Genomic DNA, 20,868 nt, shown 5'->3' on the forward strand with positions numbered 1-20,868 from the left:
GTCCGTTGTCTTCTTATGTTGGAAATCAGCAGTATATTAGTGCTAAAAAAATAGCATGAAAATTCTTTTATATTGAAATCCTTTAAGAATCATATTGTAATTTATTTTAAGTGAAAAGTATGAAAAATACTGTGTTTTTTATTTCCGACTAATGTTTTATTAAAGGAAATTTATTTATTGCTCTTAAGTCTTTAGTTCTGATAAGGGATTCTGTTTCCTAATAGCAACATAATGTTTTCAAACATACATTAAATCAGCTTATGTATTTCCACAAGTAACTTGTTCAACATCAAAAATAAATCATTACATATTAGGAAATTCTTTATCCTCAGAGGTTGGAATAATGGAGAATGTCATCTTATTCTGAGATAATGGTGACACAAATCTGATCCTTTTAGTTTTCTTGGCAGAAGAAAAAAATCTATTCTGGAATATACACGTTAGTGAAGTTACTTTTCTGAGATATGATTATGTGACAAAGAACAGCCTTTACTTGAGATACTTTAGACAATGCCTTCTTCTTACAAGTAAGATATAGACATGTGTGTGTGTGTGTGTGCATGGGCACTGCTTTACAAAGTATGTATGGAAACTGTGGCAAACGTTTAATTCACTGAGTTATTTGATTTGTGAAGTTCATTATGACCATCCTGTGTAAGAGAGAGTAATTGTTCATAACTGACTTTGAGATGGCCATATCCTTTTTGGGGGCATGGGAATAAAATATAAAACTTAGTGAGAACCAACTGGTCTGATATGCTTTGATGTTTTCTATTCTAGATCTCAGTCTTTCAAACCATAAACCTTTGATCTGATCACTATTTCTGGTATATCTGGACATACTTCAGGCATTTAGTTGCATTTCAATAATTCTAATTATCACAAACAGTGCTGTTTTCCTCCAAAAGAGGGTACTTAGCCAAGAGCAATTTGTTTGGTCAACGCAATGCTTTGTTAGAAAATAAATATTCCTAGTTCCAGGGTTTTTTCAAACTTAAAAAAAAAATGTATTTCATATTCTTCCTTTAATCATTTACTTTTACCTTGAAACTCGTTTTGATACTGAAATGTTGTGGTTCTGAAATATATCATGCAAATGGACTAACTGGAAAAATTTACTGGAAAAATAGTAGACACAAATATTTCACATTAAGAAAAATATCCTGAAGAATGTGACTTGTGTGTGTGTATGTGCATAGAAGGTGGTAACAAAAATTGCCACTGGATAAGCTAAAGGAGTTATGGTTATTAGTTATAGACTTTCATATTTCCTTGAGCAGGGGCCATGTTAATTTTCTCTGTATCATTCCAATTTTAGCATAGGTGCTGCTGAACGAGTGCTGGTTATCTGTAATTCTTGATTTCTGTTGAAGGAGCCTATGTTGTTTTTGTAAAGTGAACTCTGCTTCCATTTCTTATGTCTCAAGAAAAAGAGGGTCTAGTTCTAAACTTTGTGAGATACATAAAATGAGAGTTGAAAGACAAAACTAAGCCTAAAAGGGAGACTGAAAAATATCACAGGAAAAATGCCAGTGGGCAGGTTACACAGATGTGAGCCCATGTACGTATATGTCCATGTACACACACACACACAGAGTTTTCTTTTCTCAGTTACTATTCTGATCACATACTAAATGAAACAGTGCTTTGAGAAAAAGACTTGACTAATAATACTCAAATGCCCTATAAATATTCACAATGGGCTGCAAGCTGGATGCTGATCCATTCTGCCTAGTATTTTATTCCCCCTGTGACTCCTTTTCAGTGCAAGGAAAAAGATACTTGACTGAACAGACAGGATCAGCATGATACGGGTTCTGGTAAGAGATGCATGAAAGAGTGTTGCCTTGAGGACAAAGTCATACCTCATTGCAATTTCAGAATATTTTTAAATATTCTGTAATTTTGGTCAGTGTGTGGTTTCATATTTACAGTTATAAGCATTATATTTATGCATAATTTGCAGACTCAACACTTAGTGAGATTGTGGCTTAAGACATCAACGGCATTTTAGAAAGCTTATGTGTGTGTATGGAGCAATCACATTTAAGGGATGGGTTCCTGAAGACCTAGCATACTTTAAAATTATCATAATTCAAGAGAATTTCTTAGAAGAATACATATAAGCAGTGGATGCCTCCTTCAAATGTGCAAATATTCACGTTTCTAGCATATTTTAAAAATCGTTTTTCTTTTCTCAGAATTTTCTCTAAGATATTTGCTGTGATCTAATATTATTAATATTATTAATGTTATGGACAATCAGAATGGTTCTGTCATAATTTGTATCAGATTCCATTTGGAAGACAGAATCCACTGAGTGATTTGAACAAGGAAAGCTGTAATAAAGAATTAGCCATGACAAAGGATTATAGTTACTAAGAGTTGGCTAATAATAGAAAATTCTGAAGAAAATAGGATCAGATGATGCAAAGAGAAACCCCTCTCCCTAGGGGTAAGATAAAGCACCCAAGGAGGAACTGCCTCTTCAAAGCTGAGATACAGATCTTAAAAGACACGGCCCCGCTGTGGCTTGGTGAATGACAGATAAATCATTGTGTTGAGGCTCTGGAGGAATTTGCTAGAACTCTGCCCCTTGGAACTTGTCAGGAATCTCCCTCCGGAGGGGCTGGGGAGCACTCTCGCCATGATGTCTTCAGTTACAGACTGCCTCAGGCAGATGACTGCAGAAGCTTCTGGACCCCGGGTACAGCTCCTACCACACATGCATGTGATGGAGCCAGGTGTTCTGGAAGCTTCTGTACTGCCAGTGCAAGTTTGTGCCACTGGAGAAGCTGCCTGTGCTGCAGGAGCGAGTCTGGGAGCACCTCAGAACCAAGAAGGAAAGGCTTTTTCTCATGCAGCGCCCTTCCTGTAGTCTCTTGACAAATGTTCACATCATGCCAGCTAGCAAAGGAAGAAGTACTTAAAGGATCCTTCCGTCTTTCACAGAGCAGGTGATGCAGGATGCATTTGAATCCAGCAGACAATAAGTTGGTAACAGGCACAGCCTTTGTCTCAACATTTTATTGCCTTAAAATTTTACAACCGAATTATTGATTCCGGGATTTTTTTTTTACCCCCTAGTACTAAGCACCATTATGACCACTTAATTATTTGAAAAATAAAGACCATAAAAATATTTAAAATCATGCTGATGATAAACATTAAAATGATGACATAACATGCACCCTGAAGCGTATAGAAAACATAAAAATGTGTTTCTCATGTAGTAAGAGTATTTACTGATTCAGGGAGGTGGGAGGGAGGTTCAAGAGGAAGGGGACATAGGTATACCTATGACTGATTCGTGTTGAGGTATGGAGGAGACCAGCACAAGATTGTAAAGCAATTACCCTTCAATTAAAAATAAATTTAAAAAAGGAGTGTTTAATGATTCAAATGAGTTTAAAATTCAGCCAGCTCAGCATCTTAGAAATTAAGCAATTTGTGAGGTGTTTAATTTTTTATATTCATATCATTTTCTACTTTGCATAAAATGAGTTATAAATATATTTTTAATCACATTACTTCAAATTTTCTAAGTCAAGTTCATGTAAACTGTGCTTGGTTAAACCATTATCTTACTTTTTGCTATAGGGAGAACAGACAGTGTAGAATGATCACTCTAAAGCTGTCACCACTATAAGGGAAAAAATTTGCTCATTCTTCCAGTGATGATTCAGTCATTTTCCAACATCCTAAAATTGTTCATTCAACCTGTGCTTGACTCATTCTCAATGCATAGTTAAAATTATATTTTGGGGGGAATTTCCTCAACATTTTAGCCATTTCACTGTTCAGAGTTTTACATTATTTTTGGAGAATAGTAATTTGGCGTTCTGGTCCCAGAGCCCAGCATCTATATCCAAACCTCTAATTTGAATTAGTCACTCTGTAAAATTCTGCATGTCATTTAAGTCTTCTCTTTATCGTCTCAACTTCTGAATAAGAGGCATCATTTTCACTGATCATGCGGAAACCAATATCAGTATTTTTTTAAAACGTCTTCACAGCTAGGAAAAATAGACTTAAGTTGTATTTTATGAGTATTTTTCTTCACGTTGAGTTTTCCTTCAGTAAAACCAGTGCTAATCCTACAAGGAGAAAAGCATTTTCCAAGATGGGTACTCAGTCGACATTCCTGGCTTGTAAAAGACAATGATTTCATGTAAGAGGCTGCCAGGTATGCCGTTGGGCTTTATATTAATTTGTGAAACATTCCTTTCATTATGTTTCCTGTTCAAAAATTATACACATTTGAATCAAAGCCCAATGACAGTGTCTAGTAACTGGAAAATATTTATTTCTCCTTGGAAATCTTACCTGCTTAATTACCCAATCTTTTGGGAACACAGCCAACGCCTGGAGTGAGTCTTTTGTTGTGGGAAGAAAAGAGAAAAATAATCTGGCGCTGAGGGGAAACACGTCCCTTACGGCTCTCGGGAGCCCTCTGGTCATGCTTGCAGTTACCTCGCAAGGCTGCCGTTGTCGTGTGGTTTTGCGTCATAGAGTTCACATCATAGGATAACCCAGAGATAAAAGGCTGTGTTCCTTTATACCCTACTGTTTTTCTTTTACTCTCTGATATTCATGTCCAGCTTGTTCTGACTTGTTCATATTCTGGAAGTAATGGGGTGGAGTTAATATAAGACGGTTAACTCTCAATTACTCAGAGGCTAATTATCCAGGCTATTGATTGCACAGTCCAACCTCTGCTTTTCCTGCCTTTTAAAGGGTGGTTGACTGCCCCTTAGCACTTAAACCAGACAAGAGTAGGGGGTGGAGAGGTAAAGTCATAAAATTCAAATCTATCTATTTTGCAGCTTATTAGCACTAGTTAAGAGCTTAGATGATTGGCAAAAGTGTGGTTTGGAGACACCTGTATATTTAATTTAGCCTTATTTTTCCTTGTCATCTCTTACCATGGATAATTGAGTTGGCTGCATTACCTTATGTTCATATGGTTAATTCTCAGAAGTTGGGTTTTTATTGCTTTGAAGCAGTGACTTAATTGGTACTTAAGGCATTTGAAGGAGGTAGGGTTAGCTGTACAAATTTCATTTTTTTTTTTTTTTAATGAGGAAACTGAGACTAAGTATTCAAACTGAAAAATGTCACTTGGTGGAATTGTGGGCTAGAGTGGTTTTTTACTCTTTGGTCTGAGTTCACGGATACACAGATATGGAAGAACCACCTCTTGATAATTCTTCTTATCCAGTGGTTCACAGCAGTGGTTTGTGGATCTAGTATAATACAACCATGAGGAACTATGGTTTCAGAGTTGGCTTGGGATGTCTCTCAGTTGTGCTACTTATGGCTGGTAGAACTTGATATATATTTCACTTAGCTGAATGTATTGAATATAGTAAATGCTCAATTAAGAGCCTTGGAGTACAAAGAAGGCTGAGTACTGAGTAACTGATGCTTTTGAACTTTGGTGCTGGAGAAGACTCTTGAGAGTCCCTTGGACAGCAAAGAGATCACACCAGTCAATCTGAAAGGAAATCAACCCTGAATATTCATTGGAAGGACATCAACATGTATTGGTTGCTGAAGCTTCAATACTTTGGCCGCTTGATGAAAAGAGCCAACTCATTGGAAAAGACTCTGACGCTGGGAAAGATTGAAGGCAAAAGGGGAAGGAGGCAGCAGAGGATGAGATGGTTGGATGGCATCATCGACTCAATGGACATGAGTTTGAGCAGACTCTGGAAGATAGTGAAGGACAGGGAAGCCTGCCATTTTGTAGTCCATGGGGTTGCAAGGGGTTGGGCACAATTTAGCGACTGAACAACAACAATACAGATTATCTGTCTTCGTGCTGCTCAACAACAACAATAAAGAGCCATTTTAATTCAATTTGTAGTAAATATAGTTTTAGTGGGAGGCGTACAAATAATAAAGTCTCTGAGTTATTTTTAATATTTCAAGAATAAGTAAAACTATACATTTACCATTGGGAAGACCATGAGTTTATTAATTAATGCAGGTTTATGTAGTAATTTAATCTCAAATTATGGTTTATGAGGTTGTCCCTGTACAGTTCCCTTACTTTATAACTGCAAAAACATAAGCTCAAAGAGCACAACTGTTTTTTCGAGTTTACCCAACATTTAAGGGAAGAGATGCCAGTGGGATAAAGACGTAGGACCAGTGGCTCCCAGCTCCACCTTTTCCCCACAATTGTACTGATGTTAGATCATCAATGACTTGATTCCTAGAATCAGGATGTGACCTCCACTTACCTTTCCCTCACTGTCCTACTCAGCCCTTGGTGCCTGTGTTCTTAATTTCTGAATAGAAAATGGGACAAAAGAGTAACTTTTGTGAACTTTATGAACTAAGAGAGCTGGGAGAAAAAAATGATGGCAGCAAATCCTTAGGTGGTAGTCAAACAAAATGCAGAGGAATAGAGTGGAAATAATGTAAGGCAAGCCTTTTAAAAATAGATAGACCCTTTCCATATTCTTTCTTTTTCTACTGGCTGGGTGCAGAGAATCACAAAGCCCTGTGGGGTAGAAGACCTACAAAGTAGGTGGATCCTGAATCCCTGAATCAATGCATGGAAGAAAGCAGCTCTCTGCACAGGATTGTCAGCATTGAATTGCAAAGTGAATGAGAAACTTCTGTCATCATAAGCTAATGGCATTTGGGGGCATACTAATATGACTGAATAATATTTGCACTATTTTTCACAATAAGTGTAATAAACTGTCAATCTCTGAACCATAATATATATGTACATAGGTATTATATTTTCTTACAAAAACAAAAACTCAGCTTGGCGTAAATATTTATTTTGAAGAGGCTTCTTATAGTTGTTTGATAAAGAACTCACATTAATACTATCAGTAGTATTGAAAAATACATTTTCATTCTTCCTGAATAATGTCTTGTAATGGCAAACAAAACAAATTACATTTCAATTATTTGAACTAAAAACACGAGGAGAGCATGCAGAAGAGCTCATACTAATGCAGGAATGCATCAAGTCAAACAAGGCAGCGGTAATCTAGCATACTTTTAATAAGTATAAGCAAAAGGCCATCAGTGCTATGAAATTTATGTGGGTTTCTGTAACTAATATTTCTTTTTCATCATGAAATCAAATTTGTAATCTCTTCTTTTCTCTGTCACTTTACCAGTGTTTTAAAACTGTGTTAATGTTTGCAGTCCCTCCTATTACCGGTCACGATCTAATCATCATATAGTCACACTCGGAGATGTGAATATACTTTAAAAGAGAAAGTTCTTCATTTGACCATCAGCATACTCTGGATCCCCACACATTTGTCTTCAGTGCTTTAGCTGAAACCTAATGCCAGCACTTTATGACTCTTTCTTCCTGTCATCTTATTTATTCCCTGCCATGCTGCTTTTCATTTCAGAGATTCTTTACAATCATCACCAGGGGCTCCTTTCTCAGAGGTTCCAGTCTTAAAGGACGGAGGTGTAGAGCTGACTTAAGCTAAGAGTCTCTGTGTCAGGAACTGATGGGTGCTCCTGTTAAATCATTCTGCTAGATTGAGACTGACAAACCAATTCTTAGCAGGGCGGCTTTCAGATTCCTTGGCCATAAGTGAACAATTGTGTCAGTCACTCTACCCAGTTATGTTGCATACAGCAATATCTGAGACGGAATTCTACTTTCACTCAGTCAGTCGCAGCTTGCCTCTCGTAGTGGGCAGTAATCTATCTGCACAACTGGAGGGAACAAAACAACCCTGGATGCGTGTTGAATTTAGTGAACTGACATCAATGAACAAAATTCTTGATGGTAGATTTTATGTGATTTTCAGCGTATAAGCAGACTTGAGAAGCTAAATTCTGAGTAAGATACGGGCATTAGAATCCACTAGGGTGGGAATAAGCAGACGATGTTGGCGCGTGCTTTCTTAGGTCCCTAGCCCCTTGTGGGGGATGCTTCTTCTTTCCCTCTCTCCTTCCCTCTTTCTCTCGATTCCTCCCTTCCTTTTCTTTTTAAATAAATGGGAGCAGCTGGATAAGGCTTGTGGAATTGTGAGACTATGTAGGTGGACCTTCCTCATGTAGATTCTTTCTGTACACAGTTTCCTTCCATTTCTCCGATACAACAGAACATGCTCGCCTTCAAAACCGATTCTGAGAGGTGGCCAGTACAATTTTTTGGTGAAATAAAAGTTCCTGCTAGAGCTTCTTCCCAAATGTATCTTGTTCCCCCTCTCAGTTTTATCTTTTTTCGTTGAACACTATCTTTTACCTTTCCCCCCCTCTCTAACTGGAGATGGTTTTTTAGATCTCACAAACAGAAGTTTAGATTAAAATGCAAATATCTCAGGGAAAGTCATCTCAACTGAGAATCATTTGTGTTGGGAATCAGAAATTGCTGTCAGCCTTTGACCTGAAGCAAAGAGGAAGGTGGGTTTGAGGTATGTGCATATGTTTTAATATGTGTGGCGGTTGGGTGGGGTTGTGGAGTCTGGGGGTAATTCATAATTTAGGAGGATTAGACACCACAGAAAGAAGCTGGGGCTTTGATTTCCAGCTTCATCTTTTTGCCCAAGGTCAGCTCTGTTCCTCAATTATGTCGATGCAAATAAAAAAGAGAGGCATTGAAAATAAGCTATTGGTGCAATTTACTTTTCCATATGCCTGTGTAATGTGGTTCTCTATCAAGTTATAGGTCTAATGAGAAATTGCCTCTGCAACTATGGAGTGTGTACCAGTGTTGTGGAATAATCCTGCTGAGAATGCAGGAAAAATACAAGCAATGGACAGAGTGTTACAAATCAACTCATCTGAGTTTTTTGTTGTGGGTAGGGGAGGCAGTCCTACTCCATTCCTGCTGACAGAACTTTGGCTCAGAAATAATTATTGACAACATCCCTTTTGTATCAAATACAATGAATATTTTTTTTCAGCATAAATGCCATAATAAACTTGCTCTGTGAAGAAAGAACAGAGATGAATAAAGCTTGGCGTTCCCTGGTTTATACTCAGAGAACAGCTATTCATTGTGTTTTCATTCTCTTGCTACAAAGTAAAATATGCAAGTTTATCTTTTAAAATTACTCAGGAAATGACAGTGAATTGCAAAAGATAGCACAGAAAACATGGCGGGGAGAAAATAGAGGAAATACTATTTTCTACTAATCAACCTAAATGTCTTGTTTCCCCCCATAGGAAACAAATTAAACTATATAAAAATTTTCCTTGACATAAACCTTTATTAATGATCTATAATTGGATGTCTTGTCTGTTTGCGTTTTTAATACTCAATTCAATTTCTGGTAGTTCTGCCATCCTAAGTCCGAGCCTGTTGTCATTCAACTAAGGTGGTGGAAGCTAGAGTTTTGCTTTGCCCACGGGTCTAACAAACCTTCTTTCCCTAGTTTTCTGTCAAAAGACTAAAGACAATCAGTGGCTTTTTTTTGTTTGTTATTGAGAAAAATTTGTAATGGGAAAAGTGACTATTCTGGAAACAACAATTAATATATTTACTACTTTATTAAATTAGACATACTGTTTCCTGCTGGGCACCCATGGTGTGTATTAACACTCTAAAATTAACATCAAAGACACACAAGAACCCCAAGAAATAGTTTCTACAACAACAGAAGCAAGAAAAAAATTAGCAAAGAAGCAAAATGTGACCTGAGGAGACCCCTCAGTTTGAGACTAGTATGTTAGGAGTATGTCCAGTTTCAAATCATACCAGGTAGGATATGTACAAAATTCCACTGGTGGTACATCATCCAAACTGAACTGTAGCACTCTACTTACTCTTTTTCTCTGAAATGCAGTACGAATGGACTCATCTTTGTTACAGTCTTTAAATAATTATTAGGCTTAATTGCCACAGTTCATAGACATTTTAAAATTAGCAAGTGGTGCTTATCTCTCTGCTGTGCTCAGTGTTAATAAAACATGCTGCTCCATAAACACATTTCACATCATATTTGTCCATGATTATTTCATTGTTTTTCCAAGTACAGATGCCAAGAGACAAAGTGTTGCCGGATTCCTGTAATTACCAGCATTTCCCTCCATTTGGGGCCTTGAAGTATGTAGTCAATCTCTATTGTCTTCTGCCTTCGTTTTGAATCTGTCCCCAGTGCAGGAATGTCAAAAACACCATTTAGCTACACAGCCTGCTCAATTTAAAAAAGGGAAAATCACATTCAAGCTACTAATTAAGAAAAGAAGAGAAGTGAGCTATGAATAAAAAGAACTGCCTTCTAAAAATGCTTTAAAAGGGAACTTGAAACTATGCTGCATTCAGAAAAGGAATGATTCTTAGTTATCAAAGCTAAATTCTAGTATAGCAGTTAGACGCACGATTTTACTAATGCCTTAATATTTTAAAAGCATCCAAGTGAATGAGAATTGAGGTAATGTTCATTCCTTTTCTACCTTTAAAGGGGAGCTTAATTAATTTTTTTTCAGTTATAAGACACTTCTTTTCTAGAAGCTGCTTCTAGCCCTTTAAGATCATTTTGACAATTTTAAAAAATGTGCATTCCTTTGAAAAAAAATATACCAGTGTCCTTTTATGCACAGATGTTTGGCCATATTGTTAATAGAATTGTCTCTGTGATATAATAATTCTTCCGAATGATTTATTTCAGCTGCTGCTTAGAACTATTTAGAATAAACTGTGGTTGCGTACCATAGACATAGGGTGAATGATTTAGATGGTTGGATAAGCGGCAAGCAGTGAAAAATCCGCCCTTCATTTAATGTCATTCTACAGAACTGTTCCTACAAGCAGATGATTAAAAATGCCAGGTGTAGATACGGAAATAGAATCTAAGTAGGTTCAATAACTGCATCTACCTCGAGAGAAGAAAATACGTCATATGTTACTCTCTCAAAATTCTTTATTACTCTAATCCTCTATATATTGATTGATCAAGAATATGAAAAGATCAATATGTTCAGCCATACTTGACTGATTTTTGTCTAACTGTGCAGGAAGAAATACAGTTATACTAAACTCTTTGGACATCTTACGCTTCTTTGTGTTCCCCACGGTGCTTTGAACATGGTAGTCTAGACAGGTGCTCTCTTTCCACTCTTATTCTCCCAGAAATAAGACACCCATAAAAGTCCATCAGTAGTTCACCGTGTTCATTTAGAATCTCACTTTTTCTGTCTCAGGACCTAGGTCTGGGGACACTTACATAGGTAGACCACTAGATGCTGCTAGTATTCTTTTTATTGTTCAGTATTCTGCAAAGAAGTCTTCTTTCCCAGGGTGAGAGTCATCAGACATTGAAGTCTGTCTTCTCAAATTGGAGCCATTTGGCTTCCAGCCTGAGGAGTAGCTTCAGACTATTTCTTATCTTGGATAGGAGAAATTTGAGAAGGTTCAGTTTTTGAGACCATCAAATGATCTTGTAGGATATTATCCCAAGACTTAGTCCTTACCCTAATTCTGTGTTTCCTTCACGCCTGCATTTCTGCCTTGGGCCTAATGCAGCGTCCCTGAAGAACTGGATTCCTGGCACTTTTCATTCTCCCTTTTTCCTTTACCCTGAAAGACAGGAGTTTTACTTCTAAGCTTGATTTTGACCACTGGGTCCCTGCCATCTTTTGAGAAATTGCTCTGCCTTCCAATTGCTGATAAGTGTTTGAATTTCCTGGTGGTTAAATTACATGTTCTTTGCACACATTCAAAGTCAGTTCAGATAGAAAGGCATTATGGGTTCTCTTTGGTGTCCAAAGCAATACATGAGTTTCAAGTGTTAATCTGGCTACCTAGGAGAGTGTCCTTTTCTTTCCTATAACCATTGCTTAACCTGTTCCCTCTACCAACCTATTTAATAGAAAAAATAGATGAGGCAATGTTTTTAGATATAGGAGATTGTTCTTTGCCCAAGATGATATAAGAAGTAACCCCTTTCTTATAAAAACATTAAAATTTTTATTTTGGGTCTCACTTGAGTGAGTCATGTTTCCTAAAAATTAAAACTTTAGTGTGTTTCTTATAATGAGATATTATATTCTAAAATAGTGACATTTTCCACCTGGCAAGAAGATGTCCATAAATAAATGTTATCTTCTTTTTCCCAGAAAAAAAAAAAAAAGAAGTAACATTTTGAGGTTATTTTAGTTAGTGTATTTTTGTTTTTGAAGCTTCAAAAAGAAATTGAAATAAAGATAACTTCAAAACTTCAATTATTTACGTTATTGTATGACACTCTTATTTTGAAAATATCTAGACCTTTTAATTATGCACCTGTACTCTACTAAACCGTTCATAAGCAGTGTCATTTTAAACCACATAACCTTACTGGGTAGGAACAATTATTTACTTCACCTTTCAGTTGAGAAAGTGTAGTGGAGAGAGATTGCCTATCTTGCCCAGTGTCTCAGAGTTGTTAAGGAGTGGGTCATAAATTCAAATACAGGTTTCATATTGGAGTTCAGTCTGTTAATGTGACATATACCTCTTATTCTACTTTATTGATCAAATTTGTTTGGAGGAATTAGAATAGGTAATAACTCTTTGTTTAAATATATTACTGTGAAAAATTATGAAAAATGAGCTTTGTTGAATTATATTCTTTAAATATAAACTTATTCTTTCTATATTGGGTCAGGCCGTTACACAGTCTCCTCTCATACATTTTTCACTGGAACTACTTGCTATGAAATTTCTATGAGGTTTCTAAAGCAAAAATCCATCTTGAAAGAAATGTTAGTATTATGTTGGCAAAGTTGCTTTTTCACATTGGTTTTCTGACTTCCTCAGGGATCTGAATTTTGTTTGGATGAGTGGTGGCGCTTCAATCAGGCAGATTGATCACCTTTCACGTGTGATGCTTGCTGTCTGTCATTTGGGGAAAATACGCAGATCTATTTTGTTCAACGTGGTCTCTAAAGGACAAGTTTGATATGGAAAACACTGAAAAATAATTAGGTGTAGTAATATTTATGGATTTTAAAAATGTATTCTCTGTAATAGTTGGGTTTGATCTAAAGAGTGCATAGAGAGGGTTTTTCCCCTAATTCTGATGATAATGATTATTTTTGTAATTGTTTAGTTACGAGGGAAGATAAATCAAGTTCTTATAGCTCAAAAAAATAATGATAACTTTGAAACATATTTTGCATCTGTACAACAGCTCCATGGGCTATGAAGAAGATAGGAACATATCCTCCTGCAGCAAATGCTGAGTTTTATTGGGTGAAAAGAAATTGCCTAATATCACTGGTTGGAGAAAAATGACTCAGATGTGGATGCTACTCTTAAGAATTTTTTTTTTTTCTTTTTTGAGTAAGAGAGGCAAGCCATACATAGAATTTGAGGCAGAAAAATGCTAGGTTCCATGATACTTAACATACTATGGTGTCAGAAAAAGTGGACATATTTCCTACCTGAGATGATTTTGCAAAATGTACCAGTGTTTGTGGACAAGGCTTTAATAAATATTTAAGATGCATGCATCCTTATTGCAAATAACTTAGAGAAAAAATATTATACATAGCATGCACTGTTGTGATAGATTTTAAAGACTGATGATGTATTTCAGTATTTCTGTCTTATTTGGTGAAATCTGAGCCTAATTTCTTAAATTTGTATTAATCAATGTAACTTGGATGTCCACAGTAGATTTCAAGAACCAGGCTCTGTGTTTAGACTTAACAGGAACTTATTATAATGTTGTTAATGTTCTTTGTGTCTCAGTTATTTTATTTCTAGGGGTGGGATACAGTTATTCCTCAATATCTCAGAGAGAAAATTGTGACACTTTCTAGGCAAAAGCTAAGATGAATTGTTCACATGGGAAGAAAACCTACCAGGGGAGACTGTTTAGGAAGTGGGTGGGAGGGCAGCAGGAGAAGTAAGGTGATTAAAACAAACTGTTGGAAAAGACAGAGAAAGAGGGCAAAATCAAGGTTGTTCCCAGAAGAATTAAAGAGGAAAGGGAAAAGTTAGAGATTCTTAGGGATGGAGGACAGATCCCATCTTTCAAAGGACAATCAGTTAAATAAAATATCTGCAGTTCCTACATGCATATCATGTTTTAGAGGCCTTGATTATGAAGTCAAGAGGATGACTCTGGAGTTTTCGGTGATTCAAATACCAAATGTAGAAACCATAACTTTAGTCAAAATGTTATGAATTATTACTTTCAAATTGATGCCTGGAAAAAAAATTAAAGCACCATTTATTTAAGGGACTACTTTTAAGCAGACAAAGAAAGAAAGAAAAAAAATACATATATTTATAAATTATATCATTTCTAGACATCTTTCATTATAAAGATAGTAAATATTTTAAAGTTTTCTAAATTTAAAAGTGGTTGATTTCAAATGTGCAAGACCTAGCTACCACATAAACAGTGAGGCTCTTCCATTTAAAAAGAAAGAGATCAAAGAAGAGAGTCAGTTTACATATTGAGATAAAGCATTTGAAAAATAAGTAATACATACTTTAGAAAGAAGCTGGTCACAGTGTAACAAAAGGATTGTTAGAGAATACAATAGGTCAAATCCATTTCATAAGAAGCAAATAAGAAACTTTCCTGATACTGACAAAAGCCTGGTAAGAGAAAGAATCCTTGATTTCTAATTGTGGCCACCTAGCTGTATCATGACCAGCGTTCCCTTTATCCCTGTGAGTCATCTCTAAGGGAGAAGGGCAAGAGGACATTAAGCTCACATATTTGGTTAGAAAGCTACATACTCAAGGGATGTCCTCTAAATGGAAGAGAGGCAGTCTGTAAATATAGCAGCATTATTGCTGAAATTTGCCATTACTTTTCAAAAACATCTTTGTTAAAATATAATTCATATATCATACAACTGACTGACTTATACGTTGTTTTTAGTGTAGTCACAGACTTAGGCAACCATCTCCATCATCGCTTTTAGAACACTCTCTATTTTCCATCAACCCTCTCCTTCAATGCCGTACCTGGATGGCCACTATTATCTTTCTGTTGTTTTGCTTATTTTGAACATTTTATATAAATGGAATCCTGCAACATTTGGTCTTTTGTGACTGGCTTCTTTAACCTAGCAAAATGTTTTCAACGTTCATCTCTGTCATAGCATGCAGCAGTAGGTTTTCCTTTTTGTGCGGATAGGCCACATTTTGTTCCTTCATCCGTTGATGGATGTTCAGTTAGTTTCTACTTCTTGGCTATTATGAATAATGTGTCTACGAACATTCCTGTCCAAATTTTTGTATGTAGATATGTTTTTATTTTCATAATTACTTTTTACATTAGAATTTTTAAAGTTATCTGACTAGCTTAAATTAGATACACAGATTGAAAAGTAGGACAAAGACAAAGAAAGGTTATAAACAGTATACATTTACATTTAAGAGTTATATGTTTCCTACATTGTCCTTAAGAAAGATAGTTTCTCCAGGATAAAATTTACAAAGGCATGAAATAGTTATAAATGTAGGCATTTTTTTTGAATTACTTAAAGGCTAGATATTACTCTAAGTTTTTGGTATTTGTTATTGTGACTCTGGACTGGAAAACGATGTTGAGGTTGAATTCTATCATGGAGGGGACAGGTAGTGTAATTTAAAAGTGTTTTGCCAATATAGTAAAACTTCTGTCTATGATTCGAGAGCATTTGAATTTGTTACACTTGATAGTTTATGTTGTAGAGATCGTCTTGTAGAGATCATCTGGCATTGTATCTTTTAGGGAAATTTGCTCTCCCCAACACCAGGTGAATTTTCAACATATGGTACCTCCCTTTGAAGCAAATTAACAGAGAGTAGAAACTGTGGGTATATATTTTCTTGTTACCGAGTGATTAGTGAACATATACATGGTAGTGATTACTATAAGTAAAATAATCAATAAAAATAAATAGCTATACTCTGTTTAGATGTGAAGACATATTTGTTAGAAAAAAGTTAAAAATGCTTTATATAACTAAGGATATACTTAATAAATGGGTTATTAAATTTATGACTTTTAAAGTCAAGGAAACAACTGAATGTTCTAATTCCAACATGAATCCAGTTTGAATTTAAAGCTAAATTTTGTGATGCTTGGAAAATCTCTGAAATTTTTTTTTTTTTAACCCTCATTTAGGAAAAAAAAATATTGGTCGTACGTTTTCATGCTTCTTGCAGATCTAGGCTTTGTTTCCAAATAATTATAATCACACAAAATTCACAAGCATGCTGAGAAAAGCTTCCTGGAGAAGTCCTAATAAACCAATAAGCACATCGGAATGTAAAGCAAAACTATGAAAGGCACCTGAAGTCAAATTTGGAAAATCTCAGTTCAGTTCAGTCGCTCAGTTGTGTCCAACTCTTTGCGACCCCATGAATTGCAGCACGCCAGGCCTCCCTGTCCATCACCGACTCCCGGAGTCTACCCAAACCCATGTCCATCTAGTCAGTGATGCCATCCAACCATCTCATCCTCTGTCGTCCCCTTTTCCTCCTGCCCCCAATCCTATCCAGCATTAGGGTCTTTTCCAATGAGTCAACTCTTCGCATGAGGTGGCCAAAATATTGGAGTTTCAGCTTCAACATCAGTCCTTCCAATGAACACCCAGGACTGATCTCCTTTAGGATGGACTGGTTAGATCTCCTTGCAGTCCAAGGGACTCTCAAGAGTCTTCTCCAACACCACAGTTCAAAAGCATCAATTCTTCGGCGCTCAGCTTTCTTCACCGTCCAACTCTCACATCCATACATGACCACTGGAAAATCCATAGCCATGGAAGATCTAAATATGCTTTTTATGGAACTGGATTTAAAGTAGGGGAATTTACTGTAACTTTTGTAATTCTAAGCATGAGGTAATTTAATTGTCTTTGGTCTTCATTTGTCAACTGTTCTCAGACGTAGAAATTGTTTCTTAGCAATTCATTTTTTCTTAATATTTTTTGGGGAGGAAGTATGGAGCTAGTTTGCAGCAAATCAGTAAGGAATGCATAGAATGACACAATTTGTTGTATTTTAGAGCATTAATAGAGTACTCCTTGATGGCTCAGACAGTAAAAGTGTTTGCCTACAATGCAGGAGACCCAGGTTCAATCTCTGGGTCGGGAAGATCCCCCTGGAGAAGGAAATGGCAACCCACTCCAGTACTCTTGCCTGGAGAATCCCATGGACAGACAGAGGAGCCTGGTAGGCTGCAGTCCATGGGGTCGCAAAGAGTCGGACACGACTGAGTGACTTCATTTCACTTCACTTCAGAGTATGGAAGTCTAATAAAAATAATAAATAGTAGTTTGCATACTGGTTTCTTTTACCAAGTACGTTCAGTTCAGTTCAGTCTGACTCTCTGCGACTCCATGGACTGCAGCATGCCAGGCCTCCCTGTCCATCACCAACTCCCAGAGCTTGCTCAAACTCATGTCCATCGAGTTGGTGATGCCATCCACGATCGCATCCTCCGTCATCCCGTTCTCTTGCCTTTAATCTTTCCCAGCATCAGGGTCTTTTCAAATGAGTCATTTCTTCGCATCAGGTGGCCAAAGTATTGGAGCTTCAGCTTCAGCATCAGTACTTCCAATGAATATTCAGGACTGATTTCCTTTAAGATGGACTAGTTGGATCCCCTTGCAGTCCAAGGGACTCTCAAGAATCTTCTCCAACACCACAGTTCAAAAGCATCAATTCTCTGGCGCTCAGCCTTCTTTATGGTCCAACTGTCACATCCATACATGACTACCGAAAAAACCATAGCTGTGATTTGATGGGCCTTTGTTGGCAAAGCAATGTCTCTGCTTTTTAATATGGTGACTAAGTTGGTCATAGCTTGTCTTCCAAGGAGCAGGCATCTTTTGATTTCATGGCTGCCATCACCATCTGCAGTGATTTTGGAGCCCCCCAAAATAAAGTCTGCCACTGTTTCCACTGTTCCCCATGTATTTGCCCTGTAGTGGTGGGACTGGATGCCATGATGTTAGTTTTTTGAATGTTGAGTTTTAAGCCAGTTTTTTCACTCTCCCCTTTCACTTTCCTCAAGAAGCTCTTTAGTTTCTCTTCACTTTTCTGCCATAAGGGTGGTGTCATCTGCACATGAGCATAAAAGAAGCATAAAATCTTATTTTTTCACTTTTTAAATTTTCACTTTTTATTTTGATTGCCTGATTTTATGGATTTATATTCTAGTGATATATCTAATTTCTTCCATATGCATTAGTATTATGATAATCATAGCTGGAATTTCTGCCTCATGTTTACTACAAGTTTGGCACTAAGTACTTTCAAATGTATTATAATAATGCTTATCATCAAAACAAGCTATAAGGGAGATCGGTTTTTCTGATATAAGGAATTGAAGGCACAGAAAAGTTAATCATCATAGAGTATTGTCAGAATATTGAACTCAGGTAGTGTGATTTCAGAGTTAATAAGTTAAAAATTTGTATATGCATTTGGTTTTGTATATGTTAATATAATAAGCAATCTTGAATTTTTGTGGATGAAGGTGGTGATATAAAAATTAACCTTAAATATAGATTCACTTATTTGCCACATTTGCATGTTTGTGTATGTAATGCACCTTTCCCTGAAAATTATTTGCCCATTTAAAAAATAACAAGCATTAAGGTCACTTGTAAAGCACATGGTTATTCTGATTTTACCCGAGACAGAGGAACCCACTAAATGAAAATGCACTATTCCATACCAGCCTTGCCAGCATCAAAGTTGGATCTGGGAGTGAATTTAATGCCCCCAGTCCTGTTCAAAACATGGCACTTCCTTCTAGGAATTAAATACAGCATTCTTTAAATTGTCAATCTATAGTTATATTGTCCACATCTCCTAGGAAAATAATAACCTTCATGGGGCAGAGAAAATAAAAAAGTGTCATTTAAAAGAATAGGTATTATAATATTTTAAATACAACATAAATATCATGTCAACATTTTTGAAGGAATAAGGAAAAAAATAAGTTAAGTTAATTAGCTGAATTCTCCATAGTGCTTCAGCATCAGTGTCCTCTAAGTACATTTTTTATTAAAAGCTCTTCAGAAGAAAAAATCTTTCATCGCTTCAGTGTGTAGCTTTAAATTAAACGTTATCCCTCCTAATATGAATTTCCTTTTAAAATAATATTGGGAATTCAGATTTCATTTTGTTTTCCTGACATTCCATGTCAGGATGTCGTGCCTTTAGCAATGACAAGAACATGGCAAGAGGCTAAGTTCTATAGATTGCTACTGCCTTTGCTGGTCTGATCACATGGGGTAAGCAGGCTCCTTTAGGTAACCAAGACTACTAACAGTAAGGTTTGATGATTATATGTATTCAGCAGAATCAGTCAAGTCATAATTATAATATGGTGCTGTTTTTAACTCTTCCTTCGAGGCCTTTTCCTCCCTATTTTAAGAAAAAAATGATTTTTCTGTGTTGTGATAGACTACTGGGTATTGATTCAGTCTTAAAAGAAACAAGGCTACTTTAAAGTGAAAGATACCCAGCTGTAACAGAACAACAATGAAGAGAAAATGAGACAGCAGGTTAATTTAGTCACTTGTCTATATCTATTTGGGAACATGTCAAGATGACTTTTTAAAATTCAGTAGTTAGGAATAAATCATCTATCTATATAAAATATACAATGAGTAAATGTTTTACACCTAGGACAGTGAATGGAGTACTCCCAGAAAGCTGAGAATAGTTTTCTCAATTGTGATTTGGGATTTAGTGATGATGCTGTAGGAAATATTTTTTTGTGGGACTGGGTGTACCAGTGTGGGGTTTCTCAGGGAATCTTGGTCAAGGAGTTTAATTATGCCATCTGAGACTTCACCAGTGTGTTGAGAATATGCAGCCATCATGCTGTACGTTGAAGTGTTGCCATTAAGGTAGATGATCATGGTTCTTAGCATAGCCATACCATGGAACCAGTATGTGTTTTACCAAAAAAAAATAAAAGTAGAAAATTAAAAACATGATATTTTAATTAAAAAAATGACTGGAAGATAAGGTCTCAAGACAAAGGAATTATGACTTGAAATAGTGTTTTGTATAGTTTTGAAAAAAAATTAACTACTCAAATGCAAATATGTGACTGATGTGGTAATTCTTTTATCTGTATTTATTCTCTCTGTCTCTCATAAGGCTTTTAATATTCTGCTGTTTGACACAGCAGGCAGCTGAATTGCAAGAACTTTGCAAAAGCACTTTGAATATGATTCTCACAACCTTGGTGGCCAGACTTTTTTTTTTTTTTTTCTTTTGGTGTTTTAAGGTGACAGGTGAATAACCCAGAGAGTTAAGGGGGAAAGAAACCCTTTTAAGTGATAGAAGCTACAAGTTGCCAGTCACAAATACCACAATACATATGAACATTACTTACCAAAAGTAACTAAGAAAGGCAGAAAGAGAGAAAGAGAGAAAGGGAGAGAAAATACTTGAATTTGATTCTAATCTCCTATAAACCAGATGACATGTTTTTTAAGGATGGTGAGATCCACAGCTTTGCAGTTCATCTGAATAACAAATATCAATTAGGAGTACTTCATGAATAATACATTTGAGTATTTAAGGTATACAGTGTTAGAAAGCAAGATGTCTGTAGAGGTAGCTGGCAGGTGTTTCTGGTATGTGTGAAGTTACTTAAAATCGGGCTGTTGAAAAACATCATTCTTTTATAACTATTGATACATCTTTATTAGAAATTCAGAAAGTGCTTACCCTGTTGTCTGAACAACTTCCCAATGTGTAAGTTATGTGGCAAAGCTTAGATGTGGTAAAAGATATGATGGTTTTGAAGGAGACTTTATATCTTTAAAATAGAAAGATGTTCAATCGTGTTGTCAAAGAAGCTATACTTATTTGAATTAATGGCTGCTGACTTTTGCCTGGGGTTTTTTCCCAGATGTCAACGGAGGGGATAAACATAATCCTCAATTATTCTCAATGCATCTGCCAAG

The 20,868-nt window shown here is 36.3% G+C and overlaps 1 long non-coding RNA gene and 1 other non-coding gene across 2 annotated transcripts in view; one reads left to right on the forward strand and one right to left on the reverse strand.

Moving 5' to 3' along the window:
- The window catches only part of LOC145511090 (uncharacterized), a 704,343-nt gene that overhangs the window by 236,586 nt on the left and 446,889 nt on the right, over nucleotides 1-20,868 (forward strand). The gene's annotated exons all lie outside the window — the stretch shown is intronic.
- Nucleotides 1,231-1,341, reverse strand: LOC145511793 (U6 spliceosomal RNA). The gene has a single exon (XR_014058172.1). It is a non-coding gene; the product is annotated as a U6 spliceosomal RNA (small nuclear RNA).

This window comes from Giraffa tippelskirchi, chromosome 6 (assembly GCF_054371585.1).
Source record: "Giraffa tippelskirchi isolate mGirTip1 chromosome 6, T2T-mGirTip1v1.2.pri, whole genome shotgun sequence".
NCBI lineage: Eukaryota > Metazoa > Chordata > Mammalia > Artiodactyla > Giraffidae > Giraffa > Giraffa tippelskirchi.